This window comes from Macaca thibetana, chromosome 3 (genome assembly GCF_024542745.1).
Source record: "Macaca thibetana thibetana isolate TM-01 chromosome 3, ASM2454274v1, whole genome shotgun sequence".
Lineage (NCBI taxonomy): Eukaryota > Metazoa > Chordata > Mammalia > Primates > Cercopithecidae > Macaca > Macaca thibetana.
In genome coordinates this window covers 154,393,990-154,412,859 of record NC_065580.1, presented here as the reverse complement: position 1 = coordinate 154,412,859, position 18,870 = coordinate 154,393,990, and the positions used below count along the sequence as shown (strand labels likewise).

Sequence of the window (18,870 nt, the reverse complement as noted above, 5' to 3'; positions counted from 1 at the left end):
CACCCACCCATGCATCCATCCAAACACACATGTATACACAGATCTTAGCATTCATGCACACATTGATCCACCCATGATTTCTCTCTCCATCCATCCACTGTCCATCTTTTCATCCACCCACCTATGCATCCATTCAAGCATAGACATATACACAGATCTAAGCATTCATGCACACATCCATCCATCATCCTTCTTTTTTTTTTTTTTTTTTTTTTTTTTTTTGAGACAGAGTCTGGCTCTGTCGCCCAGGCTGGAGTGCAGTGGCCGGATCTCAGCTCACTGCAAGCTCTGCCTCCAGGGTTTGCGCCATTCTCCTGCCTCAGCCTCCCGAGTAGCTGGGACTACAGGCACCTGCCACCTCGCCCGGCTAGTTTTTTTTTTTTTTTGTATTTTTTAGTAGAGACGGGGTTTCACCGTGTTAGCCAGGATGGTCTCGATCTCCTGACCTGGTGATCCGCCCGTCTCGGCCTCCCAAAGTGCTGGAATTACAGGCTTGAGCCACCGCGCCCGGCCCATCCATCATCCTTCTATCCATCCATTGTCCATCTACTCATCCACCCACCCATGCATCCATCCAAGCACATACATGTACCATCCATATATACACAGATCTAAGCATTCATGCACACATCCATCCATCATCCTTCTATTCATCCATTGTCCATCTATTCATCCACCCACCCATGCATCCATCCAAACACACATGTATACACAGAACTTATCATTCGTGCACACATCCATCCACGTGTGCATCTATCCAAGCATACAAATACACATATATACTGATCTAAGCATACATATATACAGACCTAAGTATTCATGTAGACATTCATTCATCATCTTTCTCTCCATCTGTGTGTTGTTCATCTATTCATTCACCCACCCACGCATTCACCTAAGCACAAATACATACATCCACATATACACAGATCTAAGCATTCATGCACACATCCATCTCTCCATCCATCCATTGTCCATCTATTTGTCCACCCACCCATGCATCCACCCAAGCTACATACAGACATTCATATATGCACAGATCTAAGCATTCATGCACACATCTATGCAGGTGTCCATCCATCCGAGCATCCATCCACCCATCCATCACCCATGTATCCATGAATCCGTCAATCCATTAACCTGCCCATTTAAGATAAATTAATAAGTTCTCCTATTTCTTTCAGCACCAGCATCCTCCCATCAGATGCCTGTGGCTTGTAACATTAACCTCCTCTTTAACTTCTCCCTGGCTTCTTCTCCCAGAGGCTCATGCAGAAACACACAGAGTGGCACCGAGCTGCAAATGCCGAGACTGAGAAAACCTTGCCTCCTGTTGAGGTCTGCGCAGATCGCCTCCTCACCCGGGGCAAAGCAGCTCCCTGGCCAGCGGGACCGAGGGGAGCATCCTCACATCTTCCCCCAGGGGTGGGCAGGCAGGGCAACCCTTGCAGGCCACAGTAGTGTTTCTTATTTGCCCCTCAGTTAAAGCAGAGATTAGAACACAGAGAACTTTAGTGCATATTCCCTGGTTTTCATTTTGTTTATTTAAAGACAGTTCTTTTCCTTTCTCCGTGAGGCAGCTAAGTAGATTTAACAGTGATTTATTAAAGCTCTGTCTGAAGATGATCAAATCAGTCCGTGGAAAGGTTTACATTGAGTCAAATCACTAGATATTTCCTCCACAGAATGATAAATTCCCAATGGTGAGTAGCTTTTCCACTGAAGCAAATGGTTGTCTTCATGTTCTGTGACACTAGCACTGTAGCAATGCACTATTGTGTGATATATTAATTACAGCCTGCAAACATCATAACTCAGCTGAAAAAGCCTTGCATGATTTTCCAAAGAGGGTTTTACCTTTTCAGTTTTGTGCCATTTCATACATCATTGTCTTTTCTAAAGCACAAAGCCAGCGTATTAAACCAACCTGTCAAGCAGGACAAACAATGGCATTTGTTGTGAGCATGGGTCGGTATCATTTTTTACCGTGCAGCCCATGCACATAATTACATCAGGTCCATGTGCCTGATCACAGCATCTCTTACAAGGATCAATCTAAGTTGCAAAATAAGACAAAGGAATATTTCTAAAGTATGAAAGGACTATGCATTTTCCTAAGCCACAATTCTGAGATTTTCACGGAGTAAGCCTCAGAGGCTGTATGTGCTTTGTAGGTGGGACTAGGTTCATCAGCCTCAGAGGCTGTATGTGGTTTCAGCCAGAATAAGACACTCGTGTCCAGTTCCCACTGGTGCTAAACCAGCTCGTGCACGGGATTCCACAGGACACACACGCACACAGACACATACACACGCACACACACGCAGACACATACACACACGCACACATATACACACACACGGACACATACACACACGCACACACATGCACACACGCAGGCACATACATGCACACAGACACAGGCACATACACACGCACACACATGCACACACGCACAGACATACACACATGCACACACAGACATACACACGCACAGACACATACACATGCACACACACACGCACACACCTACACATACACACGCACACACACACGCGCACACACACGCAGACACATACACACATGCTCACATGCACGCACACACACATGCACACACGCACGCGCGCACATGCACACACACACATATACACACATGCACACACATACACACACATACGTGCACACACATAAGGAAAGCTGCCTCTGGTGACCCACACCTCCTTCCCAGAAGTACCACATCCCTGAGCTCTGATCTCACTTGCGAATTCTGATAAGAAGTGACATCTCCGAGATGGGAAGGGGGCATGTGACCATGAGGTGACATAGCACCTGGGCTGCATGGGAGAGGTGTAGGGAACACAGGAGGCGGACGGTTTCTTCAACCTTCAGCAATCAGCAAAGGACGGCTCGGGTGTCAACAGACAACTGATGCTCAGGGTCACGTAGCACGAGAACGTCACACGTTCCCTGATGGATCGTGCTGGGCAACTTTTGACCAAAATACTCAGGTCAGCTCTGCTGACTCTCAAGCCTCAGGCAGAGGGGCTCCTGGTTACAGCTGCCGCTGACAGTGCAGGACCACCCCAGCCAATAGGGCAGCCTGCCCCGACGCTCACCTGCCCAGCCCCATGGCAGGAGGACAAAGCGAACAGGAAGAGCCTCAGCACCACCCCAGAGGGGACCCTGTTCCAGGAGCAGACTTGGCACCCAATACTTTAATAATGCTACCAGTGTTACCAGCTGGACTTCTGGGGGCCCTGCCCAGGCTCCCTCGGTCTGGCTTGGGGACTTTTCAAAGAGACAGTCACTTTGGGTGAGAGGCAGGACGAGGATGCCTTTCAACATTGTGCGGCAACATTGTGCTTAAAGTGCCGTTTTAACCTTGGGCTTCTCGTGAAGAGGCTCACAGCTTAACTCAGAATTAACGCGTGTTCCTCTTCCAGCACATGGAGGGTCTCTGTTCCTTTCACGCCCTCTCTGGGTTGAAGATTCTCTCTGGCTGGTCTGACAGCCCCTTCCAGTGTCTTTATGTGTTTTCTCGCAGCCTTTGCCGGCTTGTGGAGCTGGGCACACTCCTCGCCTCCCACACATGAAAACATCCTTCCTATCATCTGAGCCTGAAGCCGACCCGCTGTGTGCAGCCTGGGCTGAGAGGAGGAAATAAGCATCTCTCCGGGTCCCTTATGGAACATTGTGCAGAGCAGTAGTTCAATCGTCCGTGAATTCCGTGGCTGAAGTTCAGCTCCTCAAACACAGCTGAGGCTCAGGGAGAAGGGACTGTTCTACAGCCACGGCCTTGGAGCCAGGAAGAGGGTCCCACCCGGACTCCCCAGCTGGAAGCAGTCACATCTGATGGACCCCTCCCCCCACCCTCCCTCACCGCCACATCCAGGTGGCTAGGTCCTGCGAGCCCACCCCCGGCTCTCCAGACTTCCGCGCACACGAACGCTGGAGGCAAACAATTCAGCACCGCACGGCAAGTGGCTTGGTCAGCTTCCTCACCGCTGGGTGGGAGGCAGCAGATGAGCAGGAGGAGGCTGGGGTGGTATGTGGCAATGGATTAGAATTGAAGGGACCAATATAAACTCCCATCTGACTTAATATACACACGGAGGCAGGGCACAGTGGCTCACACCTGTAATCCCAGCACTTTGGGAGGCCGAGGTGGGCAGATCATAACGTCAAGAGTTAGAGACCAGCCTGACCAACATGGTGAAACCCCCATCTCTACTAAAACTACAATGTGGCGTGGTGGCACGCGCCTGTAATCCAGCTACACAGGAGGCTGAGGCAGAAGAATGTCTTGAACCCGGGAGGCAGAGGTGGCAGTGAGCCGAGATTGTGCCACTGCACTCTAGCCTGGGCAACAGAGTGAGACTCTGTCTCAAAAAATTATATATATATATATATACACACACACACACACACACATATACACACACACACACACACACACACACACACAGAGGCCATATATGGAATTGGTTATGGATATGTTACATGCCCATGTCAGTGTACACACGATGCTTTCTTGCTCTGTCAGCTGAGAGGGCCTAGAAGCAGGGACACCCAGCAGCAACAAGCACATCTAGCGCCCAGGCCTTGATTTCTAATACCCTCTCCTGGAACAGGAACCTGGGCTCCTTGGAGAAATGGCTGATTCTACGATTGGGGCAGGAAATACACAGGATGAGCCTGGAACATCTTGTAAGTGCCAGAATATAAAGAAGTGCTCAAAAAAACAGGAACGGAAACAGAGGCTCACTGATGGAGTGGGTCACAGAGCCACAGGTGCCAACCGAAGGAGCTCCCAACGGCCAACGCTGGAACAATGGGGACGACATTTAGTAAAGTCGTGTGGGACTGAAGCCCAAAGTATAAAATAAACACCCATGAGTCCACATAGAATACACAAAAATGGTGGAAGAGACAAATACATGGGGGAGGAGAAACAAATGCCCCATGCCAGATTCCAAATGCCTTGGGCAGACGCCCCCTCGAGGAGGTGCTGTGGACCCCCCGCCCTAAGCATGGGCTGTGCACAGTGACTCCCTTCCGGAGCACACGGCCTGGAGATAGGGAGAGAGAGGGTGACTTTCCAGTGGGGAAGCCTGACTCACAGCACCTCGGCCAGGTGGCCAAGGTCAGCGTCGACAGGAATGACTCCCTTGGAAGTGTGTGCCTTTGACATGATTTGGCCACAATGGCCCTGCACCTTTGTAGTCTTCCCCCTCAAACACCCTTAACCCCAGTCTAACCGTGAGAAAAACATCAGGAAAATACTAACTAAGGAACAGTCTACAAAATACCCAACTAGGGCTTCCTCAACACCGTCAAGATCATCAAAAAGAAGGAAAGGCCAGGAAATCGTCACAGCCAAAGGGAGCCTAAGGAGACGGGATGACTAAATGTCATGTGGGATCCTGGACAGGATCCTGGGACAGAGAAAGGACATTTTTAACAAACAAGGAAATCTGAATAAACATGGACTTTAGTTAATAATAAAGTATCAGTATTGGTTCATTCATTTTAACAGGTGTACCCTCCTGAAGAAAGGTGGTAAAACTGGGGTGGGGACTATGGGAACTCCGTGTACTATCCTTGCAAGTTTTTTGTAGATCTAAAATAGTTCTAAAATAAAAAAATTTGATTTTAAAAATATAACTAGCGAATTAAACCTGCGACTTCTGGGTATTACTGCTTAGAAGGGACCCCAGCATAGCAGTCAGGGCACCCAGGCTCCGCGCTGAAATGGCTCACGGGGGGCCCAGCTCAGCCCTCGGGGTTCTCTCCAGAACATTTCTTATCAAGTTTTCTGGAAGTTTCTCTCTTTCTACCAAGGTTACGAGGCTGGCAGGGTGTGAGCTCTGGGCAGCCAGACAACCTCGATACTGGCCATACCGAGGGGAAGGTCTTTGGGGGAGGGGAGGAGAGACAGGAAAATTGAGGCCCTGATTCTACTTGCATCTAAAGCCAGATCTATCTCCGGACTATTTAGTTATGAGTCAAAACATTGCCTTTGCTTAAGTGTATTTGACCCGAGCTTCCCTCTTCTGTAGCTGAAAGCATTCTCACACACCTGAGATCCGAGCAAGATTTGCGAGTCCTGTGTTTTAGAAAGAAAAAGAACAAGAACAAAGCTTCAGAGAACCGCATATGGCGTCATCCAATCACGAACTGAAATCTGCATTGGGCATCTCATCGGTGAAAAGCTCAAATCTGTTTGTTTCTGAAGTACCGGCCGTCCTTGTACGCAGTGGCCAAAGCTCCTTGTTCTTTGTTTATTAGGATGGTTGAGGACCAGCTTGCCTAACGTTTTGCTGGTGGGCTATTAGATTTGCTCCTATCACTGTGCTTTGAAAGGGAGTGAGCAGTACCTTTACATGAAAGCAGCAATAGCCACGATCCCCCAGAGGTGTTTCAGAAGCACAGTCACAGAGCTACGCCCGAACAAATGTCAAATAAATGTAGACTGTGGTTGCCAGGAAGACAGCCTTGGAAGGGTGCTTATTCTGTGCCCACAGGGCAGCCCAGTGCACACTTTGGCTGTGGGGTGAGCAGGACTCATGAAGGCTGCAAGGAAAGACACGGTGGGGAGGGCACTCCAGGCCTCTGCAATTCTTCTCAGAGATTTCAGCTGCCCCCGGCGGATCCTCCTCCCAACAGCCAGATGCCTGACATGGAATTACCTCCAGAAATGATTGCAATTCCCCTGATAGGGAGCAGAAATTTTCTCTAGAGTGCTCAACTCACTCTAAAGGGGCCTCTTCAGCAATTCGTAAACCTACGCTCCTGAGGGGGAAAGAAATTGCAACTGCCATGGCAACAGTGATCTAGTGCTTGTTACACAGAATGTGGACCTCACAGGGCCACCGCAAAGCAGCCCGGATTCTATTCATACGTTAGAAAGCAGGAAAGGCGGCAGGGGAGGAGAGAGCAAAGGCAGGATAACAGCATCAGTTGGGTGGCGAAATGCTATCCACACTTTATACCAGATTGTCCCTGCTAGGGCCCTACTGCTCCATTTTACAGAGAATAAAACCAAGGCACAGGAAGACTAAGGGGTGTATCCAGTGTCCCCAGCAGGTAAGACCTGGATTCAGACCCCAGAGCCGGCTGGCGCAGCCACCCCACAGACCTCTCTGTGCACCTGCATCTAAGTCGGCTCCACTCACTCCCTGCCTTTGCCTCCTCCAGTGGCTTCTGTCATGCCTAGAACAGAACCCCAATCCGGAGAAAACTGACCCACTGTGGTCCCTGGCTGCTCCTCTCCACCATCTCCCTGCCCAGCGCCCGCTGCCTCTGGCCTTCCCTTCCAGAGTCTCCTCCTCATTCACTTGATTCACCTCTCTGCTCAAATGTCATCTCCACGACGCGTGCCCTGACCACAATATCTAAACTAGCAGCTCCAGGAATTCTCTATCCCCTTTCTCTGCTTTGTTTTTTTCCTTTAGAGCTCTTATCTCTGCTGTGACATTAGACATCTATCAGTTGTTTATGGTCTATCTCCCCACCAAAATATAAGTCCCAGGTTGGTAGTTCTGGATTACTCCAGAAATAAAAGTCCTCATTTCTGGAGGTAATTCCACGTCAGGCATCTGGCTGTTGGGAGCAGGATCCGCCGGAGGCATCTGAAATCTCTGAGAAGAATTGCAGAGACCTGGAGTGCCCTCCCCGTGTCCTTCCTTGCAGCCTTCATGAGTCCTGCTCACCCCACAGCCAAAGTGTGCACTGGGCTGCCCTGTGGGCACAGAATGAGCACCCTTCCAAGGCTGTCTTCCTGGCAAAATATAAGTCCCTGATGGAGCTTTCTGCACACCTCTTCTGGAGATAGCATTCGTCATGTCCTGTGGCTGTGCAGGTTTAGGGGGCCGGAGGCTAGGGTATTTTCTCTCATTTACATACCTCCCTCCTCTGTCTGCCACTAAGCTCCTCAGAGCTAAGGCCCGGCCGCGTGTAGCCCCAACTCCTGCTCCCGACTCCCAGCTTCTGAGCCAATGCCTCACCCTGATCCAGACTCACCGAATGTTTTTGCTATTGTCTGAATCTGGGTGGGGCCCAAGGGCTGGAAGACCCCTCACTCAGCTTGGCCTTGGTAGAGTCCTGGCCAGGCACAGGTCGTCTCCTCCTCATGCTTTCTCACCTTGGCAAATCCTTGAGATTTCCCTGTCTCCCACCTCACATAATTTTCCAATAGACGATTCAGAAACAGTGCAGCCTCTCCTGGTCTAAACTGGTCCAGAAAAGTGTTTTCCCTCATTTAAGAGTGTCGAGGTGGTGGTGAGAATGGGCCTGCCCCCGAGGACTGGAGCATCCAGGACCGAACTCCAGAGCCCCCTGTCCCACCCCGAGCACACCAGAGGAGGGGAAGGCACATGACTGCGCAGGCCGCAGGTTAGACGGTGCTTAGAAAGCAAATCCAAAGGGAATGAGAGAACAGAGGAAGAGGAAGGAAATGGTCCCTCAAGGCTGGGCATCATGACAACAGCCATTCCCAGGCAGCAGCAACCTCAGAGAGGGAGCCTTCTGAGGGGAGGCGCCCGCAGCTGGGCCGCCAGAGACCCTGCGCCCTAAAGCCGTGTCCAGGTGAAGGCACTTTGTGTTCCTCACTCCACGGGGCTCTCAGACCCAAATTACTCAAATAAGAAAATGCCAGTAAGGGCTCCACTGCTAAGAAAAATAAAGGAACAGAATTTTCCTACCTGTTAAGAACTTGGTTTTCTTTTTTTTTTAGACAGAGTCTTACCCTGTAGCCCAGGCTGGAGTGCAATGGTGTGATCTCGGCTCACTGCAACCTCTGCCTCCCAGGTTCAAGCAATTCTCCTGCCTCAGCCTCCCATGCAGCTGTGATTACAGGCGTGCACCACCATGTCCAGCTAATTTTTGTATTTTTAGTAGAGACGGGGGGTGGTCTCATCATGTTGGCCAGGCTGGTCTCGAACTCCTGACCTCAGGTGATCCACCCACCTTGGCCTCCCAAAGTGCTGGGATTACAGGCGAGAGCCACTGAGCCCAGCCAAGAGTTCAGTTTTCTATCATCCTGCAATCTGCGAAATATTATCTTACACACGCTTGGGGAGGGGCGCTTTGGGTCTGTTTGCTTGTGTTTTCAGGAAGCAATAGAAGAAATGGGCTGGCAGGAGCCCTGTGCTCTCCCTGCGTGAAGGGGTCAGAGACTCCCTCTGACCTGAGCAAACACCTGGTGTTTCGGACAGGTAGGAGTGAGAGGGCCTCCAGCAGGTGGCTTCCTGCTCATGGGAGCAGGCGGTCCTTAAGAAATTAATCAGAGGCTGAGTGTGGTGGCTCATTCCTGTAATCCCAGCACTTTGAGAGGCCGAGGTGGGCAGATCACAAGGTCAGGAGTTGAAGACCAGCCTGGCCAACATGGTGAAATCCCATCTCTACCAAAAATACAAAAATTAGCTGGCCATGGTGGCGTGTGCCTGTAATCCCAGCTACTCCAGAGGCTGAGGCAGGAGAATTGCTGAGGAAGGACCTTAGAGGTGGAGGTTGCAGTGAGCTGAGATCGTGCCACTGCACTCCAGGCTGGGCTACAGTGCGAGACTCGGTCTCAAAAAAAAAGAAGAAAGAAAGAAATTAATCTGAAAAAGCATGGCCACAGTTTTTCACTAAAATAAATACAAGCTCTTGCGCCTAAAACTAGCATTCAGTCTATTTCTAAAGGAATGTGACAAGTACTGTGCAAGTCACTCAAAATAAGCAGGACGCAGCCCTCTTCTTTACACAGCTTGCTACGGAGTGGGATGACAGGACCTATGGGTCTATGCTGTTAGGGACAATGGAGCTCAGGTCTGAGGACAATTAGGATTCCAAGTCCTATTTCTGGAAATGACATCATCAGTTTGCAGTTTCTTGCACTTTTGATGGCTGACTCAGTTTGGAGTCAGGCCTGAGCAGAGGGGTCATTTGGCTTCTTGGATCAGCCTTGACCCTCGCTTAGAATCTGCAGCTGCTCACATGGTCACCTTGGGAAGCCCCCGGAGGCCGGGAAGGCTGAAAAGAGAGACTCCGACGCCACCGCTCTCCCAGCTGGGGCTGGCCTGAGAGGTCCACACGGAAAGGCCCAGCCTTTCGGTTTGGCTTCTCACAGGAGCTCATTTACCACCAAGGAGCTTTCCGTGGCTGGAGGAAATGAGATTCTTACAGAAACGCCAGCTGGCTGGCGAGCTGAGAGTGCCTGCGGGGGGCTAAGGATTGACCTCCAGGCTACTGTGGCCGAAGCATCCAGGCCCCCAGCTCGCCCCAGCCTGGCCTGCTCGGACCCTCTTCCAGTTCCCCACACATCGTTCCTTGGTCTTCCCACAAAAAATGCAGCCCTATAAACCACAACGAGCTCGAGAGGTAGGGTCCTATTGCACCTGAAGGGCCTCAAAGCCCCACCCAGGGTGCCTGTCAGTCACACTCAGACACTGGCTCATAAGGAGTGGGCTGGCCCAGAGAACAGCCCAGGTCACTGGAAAGAAGTGTGAATTGAAAACCAGTCAGTGCTCCAGAAATCTGAATGAGAAAGAAGGTGGGAGATGAGTTGCAGGTGGGCCACGCTCCTCGTGAAGAGACGTTAAGCTGTGCAAAGGGGACAGGGGGGACTCCCACCTTAGAGACCGTCCTGGCACACAGAGCAGTCTGGCTCAGATGGCCCTGCTGATGGCAGAACCTCGTGACCAAAACAAGGTTATCTTCCCAGCCGCGCCATCCCCAGCTCATGCCGAGAAGGTCACGTGCTACAGCAGAGCCCAGCAACTGCCTTTGGGGCCTGTGGCCGCCGTGTGCGCGTCTCGTGTGTCTGGGGCCCCAGCTCCAGTGGGCATAGGCGACAAGAGAGTCACAGGCCCGTGGCCGGGGACAGAGGCCTCCTGGGGTCTGCATGAGGCAGCACCTCTCCAGTTCAGGAAAGCTGTTTTAGCCCAAGGGGGTGAGGGGTGCAGAGTTGGCTTTTAGTATTGTTTTTAATATTAATGAAGTCAGAGACAGATGAGCTTTGTACAGAAGGAGCAGGGTTGCATAAAGTCACTCACTGATGGAACACTGCCTGTCCACTCTGCTCCAGGTGTGGGGCCTGCCCCTGCCAGAGAGGCCGCCAGGAGCCTCCCTCGGTCCTTATCCTCAGCAAGTTCATTATAGAGTGGGGAGGACCAGCATTGTTGCAGCGCACAGGGTGCAAGCCTTGGGGACAGCTGTACGGCAGCCTCCTGGGAGGCCCCAGGCTGAGGGATTTGCAGGCACACTCCCATCCTCCCAGTTAATCCCCAGCTTTCAGGCTGCTCGTTGTCATCCTCATTTGATAAATGAAAAATCTGCGGCTTGGGGAGGAGACACAGGCTGTCCAGGGCCACACAGCAGGCACCACCGAGGCATGCTGGGGGTCTCAAGGACCTGGGGAGGAGCTCCTGGGTCTGCTCCAGGGATCCAGGGATTCAAGGAAGACGTGACCGTGTAGATGACACCGTAACAAATCTTAAAGAATAAGGTGACCAAGGGGTGGAGAAACGGAGGGACATTCTTCTCCAGTGAGACAATGTGCAAAGTCAGGAAAGTGACAGCAGAGTATCTGGTGCCTTCAGGAGTGGGGACAAAAGCTACAGGGACCAGACAACAGAGGCAGGCATGCCACCCACCCAGGGGTCCTGAAAAAGCCCAGGCAGGCCACCCTGGGGGCCATAGGAAGCCCAGACATGCTACCCCAGGGGACCAGGGAAATCCAGGTGTGCCACCCCCCCCAGGAGTCCTGAAGAAGCCCAGGCATGCCACCCTGGGGGAGGCCACAGGAAGCCCAGGCAGGCCACCCTGGGGGGTGCATGGGAAGTCCAGGCGGACCATCCCAGAGGCCATGAGAAGCCCACATGTGCCACCCTGGGAAGCTAGTCCCCAATGAGGCCAAGCAGGGACATGACAGGGACGGATGAGCACAAGAGAAAGATCCCTGAGGAAGTGCAGGAGGAAAGGATGGAGAGGGAGGGGGAAGCCAGAGACCCAGAGGCCACCAAAATGCACCAAAAGAGAAGGCAAGGTGGCCCTGACCCGCCAGCTTCCCACAGAGGCACTTGCTGTCCACAAGCAGGGAGTCAGAGCAGCCAGCAAATGCCCCCTCATGAAGCGCCACAACTCCACACCACAACCGCAAAATGACAAGTACTTGCCCAGCCCCAGAAGGCCAGAGCACCACTTCGCATCTACACGGATCTGTTCTTTCCTATCCAGCCACTTCTGAGAAACGGAGGATGCTGCTTTGTCCTGGCTAATTTTCTATCCCTTTCACTTCCCCTTTCTCTCAGTTTGTGGTAAAAATAACCTCACCGCTCAAATTTTTTGGAAATAATTTTTTTTTTAAAGCCTAGGATCCCACCACTCTAAACACTTCATATCCCAAATCGTTTCAGCTCTGCTGGATTTCACAAAGCCTGACGCTGGTGTGCAAGCTCGGTGAGCGGGGAGGCTCTGTGCGCGGGTGGATGGCCAGGCCCAGCAGGTGGCATGCGCTCAACAAGTGGGCCGTGGGTGCACATGGACAGGCGGCTAGCGTGCAAACGCCCCTGCCGTCTCTGCAGTCACCAGACGTGGCAGAAGCCTCTCCCTCGGCCTCTGTCCCCTCGTCGTAGTCACCGTCCTCAGTGCTCCCCTCTGTCAGCATGCCACAGTTTCCTTTCCCAACCTGGGGAAATCTAGGTCACTTCTTTCTTATTCTTTCCATTTTAATTTTCTATTATAAATGATGCCTCCTTTCTGGGCTGACGAGAAACCCAGAATACCTACAGGAAAAGTGGCACAGTTTTGATTACTTACATGAGGAAAGTTAAAAGACAAGCCACAGACTTGGAGAAAAGAGTTGCAAAATACATAACAGCCAATGGGTTACTATCCTTTACATAGAAGGAGCTTGTAAAAATCAATAAGATGTTAAAATGAAAAAAAGGGCAAAGAATACAAACTCACTGTTGAGGCAGCGGGTAATAGACACAAGCAACATCTTGTCTCGCTTATAAACACAGAAATGAAAATCAAAACAAGATCCTTCCCTCCCTACACTGGAAAAAATAAACAAGACTAAGTCTCTCCTATTTTGTTGAAAGTGTGGTGAAAGGATCCTCTCGTGTTATGATCGTGGGAGTATAATAAATTGGTCTAACCAATTTGGAGGGCAATTTGGCAAAATAAAAAAAAATGTAAATATGCTTTTACCAGCACACAAAGGTGTAAAAAACACACTTTTGGCCAGGCGCAGTGGCTCACGCCACTCCCAGCACTTTGGGAGGCCAAGCAGGAGGATCACCTGAGGTCAAGAGTTCAAGACCAGCCTGAACAACATGATGAAACTCCGTCCCTACTAAAAATACATAAATTAGCCGGGCATGGTGGCAGATACCTATAATCCCAGCTACTCGGGAGGCTGAGGCAGGAGAATCACTTGAACCCGGGAGGTGAGGGTTGCAGTGAGCCAAGATGGTGCCATTGCACTCCAACCTGGGCAACAGAGTGAGACTCCGTCTTAAAAACAAAAAAACTTTTACCCATAAATCTTACTTCCAAAAATCAACTCCAAAGAGCAGCAACACAACCAACAAAAGATATGGATGTGGGTGTTTGTTCACACTGTTTACAACAACAACATATTGGGAAAATCCAAACGCCCATAACACCAGAAGCTGGCCAGGAGTCAGAAGCACACGGGCGTCAGGGACCTGCTGGTCCATGGTAAGAAGGGATGGGTCTCCATTTTCTTTTTCTTTTTTTTTTTTTTTGAGATGGAGTTTCACTCTTGCTGCCCAGGCTGGAGTGCAATGGCACGATCTTGGCTCACTGCAACCTCTGCCTCCCGGGTTCAAGCGATTCTCCTGCCTCAGCCTCTCGAGTAGCTGGGACTACAGATGCCTGCCACCACACCCAGCTAATTTTTGTATTTTGAGTAGAGATGGGGTTTCACCATGTTGACCAGGATGGTCTCAATCTCTTGACCTCATGATCCGCCCGCCTCGGCCTCCCAAAGTGTTGGGATTACAGGCGTGAGCCACCGCACCTGGCCTCCATTTTCTCTACTAGAAGAGGGACTTTGCCTTTTCTACCACATTGTTTGAAATATTTACAGCTAGTAATAATTTTGCAATTACCAAGACCATAAAAAGAAACAGGTGGAGAGTATGTAAATCAAATACTACTAGGACGGACACGGAAGTGAGATCTTTGTGCCAGCGTCTTCTTTCACACGAAGGTCAAGGGCAGACCATCTGCCTGTCTGTTTATTGATCCCATCTTGTCTGTCTCCCCAGAGAATGACAGCTTCTTCAGGTCAAAGTCACCCCATTCCTCTGATTCTTGGTGCATCCCGCCCAGTGGTCATCCTGGAGAGCTCATCGTGGCAGGTGCATTATACACGCACAAGACAGGCTGATTCCTCTTGGTGTTCAGTGGTGCACATTTCAGAAGGTAAAGCTCTTACCTCTGCCCCTCTGATTTATTTTAATTCTCTCCCATAAGGTTTCCAGGGTCCAGAGGGCTTAAACTCCTTTTCACAAGCCCTGCCCGGTGCCTGGTCTACAGCAAGCAGGTGCTGAATACATTTTGCTTGTTTGATGAATTGATTTTTCCCCAACCCCGTGTACCATCCCCAGCTCGGAAGAGGTGGTGGAGGAAGTGACTGGAGTCTTTTCAGAATAGTTACGAGAAATGCTGGTTAGACCCAAGAGAGAAAAGGCAGATGACGCCCACGGGCACTGGTTCAGTAGCTGCCACTGACCATGGCTCTGATCATGGCCAATGGCTGCTGGGAGCTGCTGGCTGTGGTAGGACACACCGCCTGGACAACTTCTTCTGCCTCTGGGAACCCCCTTTAGACTTTTCCGGGGTGCTCGGACTTTGCTTCCCAGGATTCCAATCTCATGGGAGGGTGCTCACTCTTCAAGGACAGGCCAGACCCTTCTCTTCTCCTCATGTGGCTTTGCTTGGCCCTTTCTTGCTGGAGACAGCAAGCTGGCCTGGCACCTGGAGACCAGCAACCAGCTCCTCACTCTGTGGTCTTGGCCCTTCTTCCGGGCTCAGCTCCTCTGATTTTCAATTTGGCTCTGATGCCCTAATTTGAAACTCCCCTTTGGTGTGATTTTTTTGGGAATTAAAGAGCTCTGCATGCAGGAATGAGCCTGCGTGCACCCTGGAAGGTACCAGAAGAAGATGCAGTCTGGGCAGAGGATGGAGGCAGAGGCTGGACCCACTTGGCTCTTGGGAGCCCTGGGGCTTGGCACCTCCAGAAACTCCTCCATCTCCAGCCTCCTTCTCCCACACGGGCAGAATCTCACACTCTGTCTGAAGTTTTCAGACAATTGGAAACGTCGCTCGTGCATATGTGAACTCAGTCACCACATTCCCCAAAGAACCAAGGCCTGAGCTGAGGAGGTATTCGACCACATCCAGGGTCCCCAGCCTGGTCCCCAGCCTCGTCCCCACTCAGGGTCCCCAGCCTTATCCCGGGTCTGGTCCCCATCCAGGGTCCCCCAGGGTCCCCAGCCTGGTCCCCACCCAGGGTCCCCAGCCTGGTCCGTGGCCTGCCTGGCAGAGGCAGGAGGTTTCCTTCATTTTTACCTTGATTCAGAGGAACTCACATTGGCAGCATTCCTGGCAGCCGGGCCAAGAGCAGGGATGCAGGTTTAGGATACCAGGAGCCCCTGGGGCTGATGTGGGGTGCATGGAGCAGGCGCCACTTCTGGAAACTTCCCCACCAAGGCTGTCCAGGACCAAGGAACATGACTGCAGGCAGAGCCGGGGGAAGGAGGGCAGAGAAGAGGCACAACGTCCGCCTAGGAAACAGGCACAAATGAAGACCCCACAACCTCCAACTTGGATGCAGAGTCAACTATTCCTCACCACTTGCACAGGTGAGGTCTGTGTGTCCACCTGGCCAGCCCAGGACACCCAATAGCTGGGGACGTGCTGTCTTTGGGGGAGTCTGTGAGGTGCCTCTGGATGAGACCAGCATTTGCAGTGGTGGACTGTGGCGAGCAGGTGCCTCCCCGTGTGCATGGGATCATGTAACCCCTCGAAGGCCTGAAGAGAACAAGTAGGCAGGAGAAGGAGGAATTGCCTCTTTCTTCCTGCCTGCCTGCTTGGGCTGGGACATTGGCCTTCTCCTGCCCTGGGACTGGGTGCCCACCGTCAGCTCCCGGCTGGGACACTGGCCTTCTCCTGCCCTGGGACTGGGTGCCCACCGTCAGCTCCCGGCTGGGACATTGGCCTTCTCCTGCCCTGGGACTGGGTGCCCACCGTCAGCTCCCGGCTGGGACATTGGCCTTCTCCTGCCCTGGGACTGGGTGCCCACTGTCAGCTCCCGGCTGGGACACTGGCCTTCTCCTGCCCTGGGACTGGGTGCCCACCGTCAGCTCCCGGCTGGGACACTGGCCTTCTCCTGCCCTGGGACTGGGTCCCCACCGTCAGCTCCTGGCTGGGACACTGGCCTTCTGCCCTAGGACTGGGTGCCCACTGTCAGCTCCCGGCTGGGACACTGGCCTTCTGCCCTGGGACTGGGTGCCCACCGTCAGCTCCTGGCTGGGACACTGGCCTTCTGCCCTAGGACTGGGTGCCCACTGTCAGCTCCCGGCTGGGACACTGGCCTTCTGCCCTGGGACTGGGTGCCCACCGTCAGCTCCTTGGGTGTCAGGCCCTCAGGCTCACACCGGAGCAATACTACCAGCTTTCCCGGGGCTCTGGCTTGCAGGCGGCAGCTGGCAGGACTTCTCAGCCTCCGTCCTCATGTGAGCCAACTCCTCACTACTGATCTGCTTCGCTGAAGGACCCCAACACACCTGACCGTGGTTCAAGCCCTATCACGCTTTGCAAAGCTGGCTGCAGCTGCTGCTCACTGGCCTCCCTGCCCGGCCCCTTCCATGCACCCTCCTCCAGCAGCCAAGAGGAACCTGTGAAAACTCGCGTCAGACCACAGCCCTCTGCGCTGCCTTCCGCAAGGCATGCAGTGGAGGAAGAGTGAGCTCAGGCCATTCATGTGACCACGTGGGGTTGCCCCGTCACCTCTCTGACCTCACAGCCCACTCCGGTACCCCAGAGCCCACTCCCTCCCTCCACTCTGGCCACGCAGCCTCCTGCATGAGGCGGCTTCTGTGCCAGAGGTCCCTCCCTCTGACACACACAGGCTTCTTGCTCCTAATGCCCATGAGGTCCTTCCTCCTACGTGACCTTTTGCCTGGCCACTTTCTCTAAAATTCCAACTCCTTCACACTGCACGTTCTATCTCCCCTTCCCCACAGGATTTTTCTTTTTTAGAGATAGGGTCTCACTGTGGATTTTTCTTCTTTGCCCTAATTTTTATGCAACACTCTACACATTCTATTTATTTATACTATCGTGTCTGTCTCCCCCAGAGAATGCCAGCTTCTCTGGCCAGGGATCTCTGCTTATTCTGTTCACTACTGAATCCCCAGCGCCCAGAACAGCACCCAACACACAGGAATGAGATTGTTGATGAACGGAAGACCGCACTGCTCCATGGGGATCTGGGAGAGGAAAGGGTTCCTCTCTGGGCAGCTGCTGCAGCCCCATCGATCCAGTTTCTATACAGCAGTCCAGTCCAGCTCCTAAGAGTGCAAAATAATGATAGATGCGATTATTCTTCTGAGCACAGAATCAGTCAGGCAGTGTTAGGGCCAGCCTGCACTGGCGCTGGATGCACACAGAGTCTTCTGAGACCGGGGAACTGCCCTGCAGAACCACCCCCCATGGGTGGCCACTCGTCCTTCTGGGGCTCTTGGAGGAAATGGTTACAGAAGACTAGGCCAGATGACAATAAGGGATGGAGAATAACTAAGTGGCAAGCCAACGAGCCATCTGCTGATAAGAACTCCATGCCAGGAGGCACACGCGGCCCCAACAGCACAGTCTCTGGATTAGCCCAAATAGCGCCGGAACATTTGACAACAAATTGAACTACTAGTAATAGTGCTCACTTCAATGAGCTCGGGACACAGTATCCCCATGGCGAGTCAGGTGTCCCACTGTAACCACCCAGCTGGGCCCCCCCACCCCAAAGGCCTCCAGGCTGTCCCCTTCTCACCCCTGTCACTTGAAAAGCACAGCTCATGGTGCCCAAGCTCTCACACAGACTCCACTGGAGCTGTGGGCAGGGGGTGCCAGGCTATCGAGTTCCAAGCTGTTGTTCTTTGGGAGCACGCCCCCCGCCATGAAAGCAGGTGGGAGACATAAAGTGACACAGGATGGACTGGCCAAAGGCTGAGGGCAACCACTTACCTCACAGGACGATGCCACTCCCACGGACAGGCAGGAAGCCCTCACCTTCCGCAGGATCCCAGCTGCCACCAGGGCTCCAGTGGCCCTGGGGTGTCTGTAAAGCCTGTGACCATCCACCAGGTGGAGACCAGGCTGGCCAGGGAAGGGAGAGGAAGTGACCACTGGCCCTGGCACTGGCTGGCCGGCTCCAGCAGGCCCCAGCGGGAAGGAGGAGCCTGTGTGCACCAGACTCTCTCAACAAGCAGCACTCAGACACTCAACAGATGGAAAGCGGTGGCTTGGAACTCACTTCCAACGAAACAATAGCACATGCTCCGGCTGGCTTTGATACTTGCTTCCAAAGGCGACATACACCCAGGGCCAGGACCACGGCATCTGAGCCTCCTCCCCCAGCCACCAACCCCATTCCCACTGGAGGAGCCCAGGAGAACTGGGGGCGGCCAAGGCAGCCCCTTCTGCGCTCTGCAGGTCCAGAGGATGCCCACAGCCCCCTTTCCCTCCCGCCTTTCCCACACTCCCTGTAGCAATTCACACAAGGGGGTAGGGGACGAACATGCAGAACCCAGCAGAGAGCTTGTGGCGGGGTAATCCTCGGTCCGGCCCCATACA

At 52.6% G+C, this 18,870-nt stretch overlaps 1 protein-coding gene across 2 annotated transcripts in view; it reads left to right on the top strand.

Annotated features, from left to right (window-relative positions):
• NDUFV3 (NADH:ubiquinone oxidoreductase subunit V3) overlaps positions 1-18,870 on the top strand; it is a 379,957-nt gene that overhangs the window by 130,776 nt on the left and 230,311 nt on the right. The window lies entirely within an intron of this gene.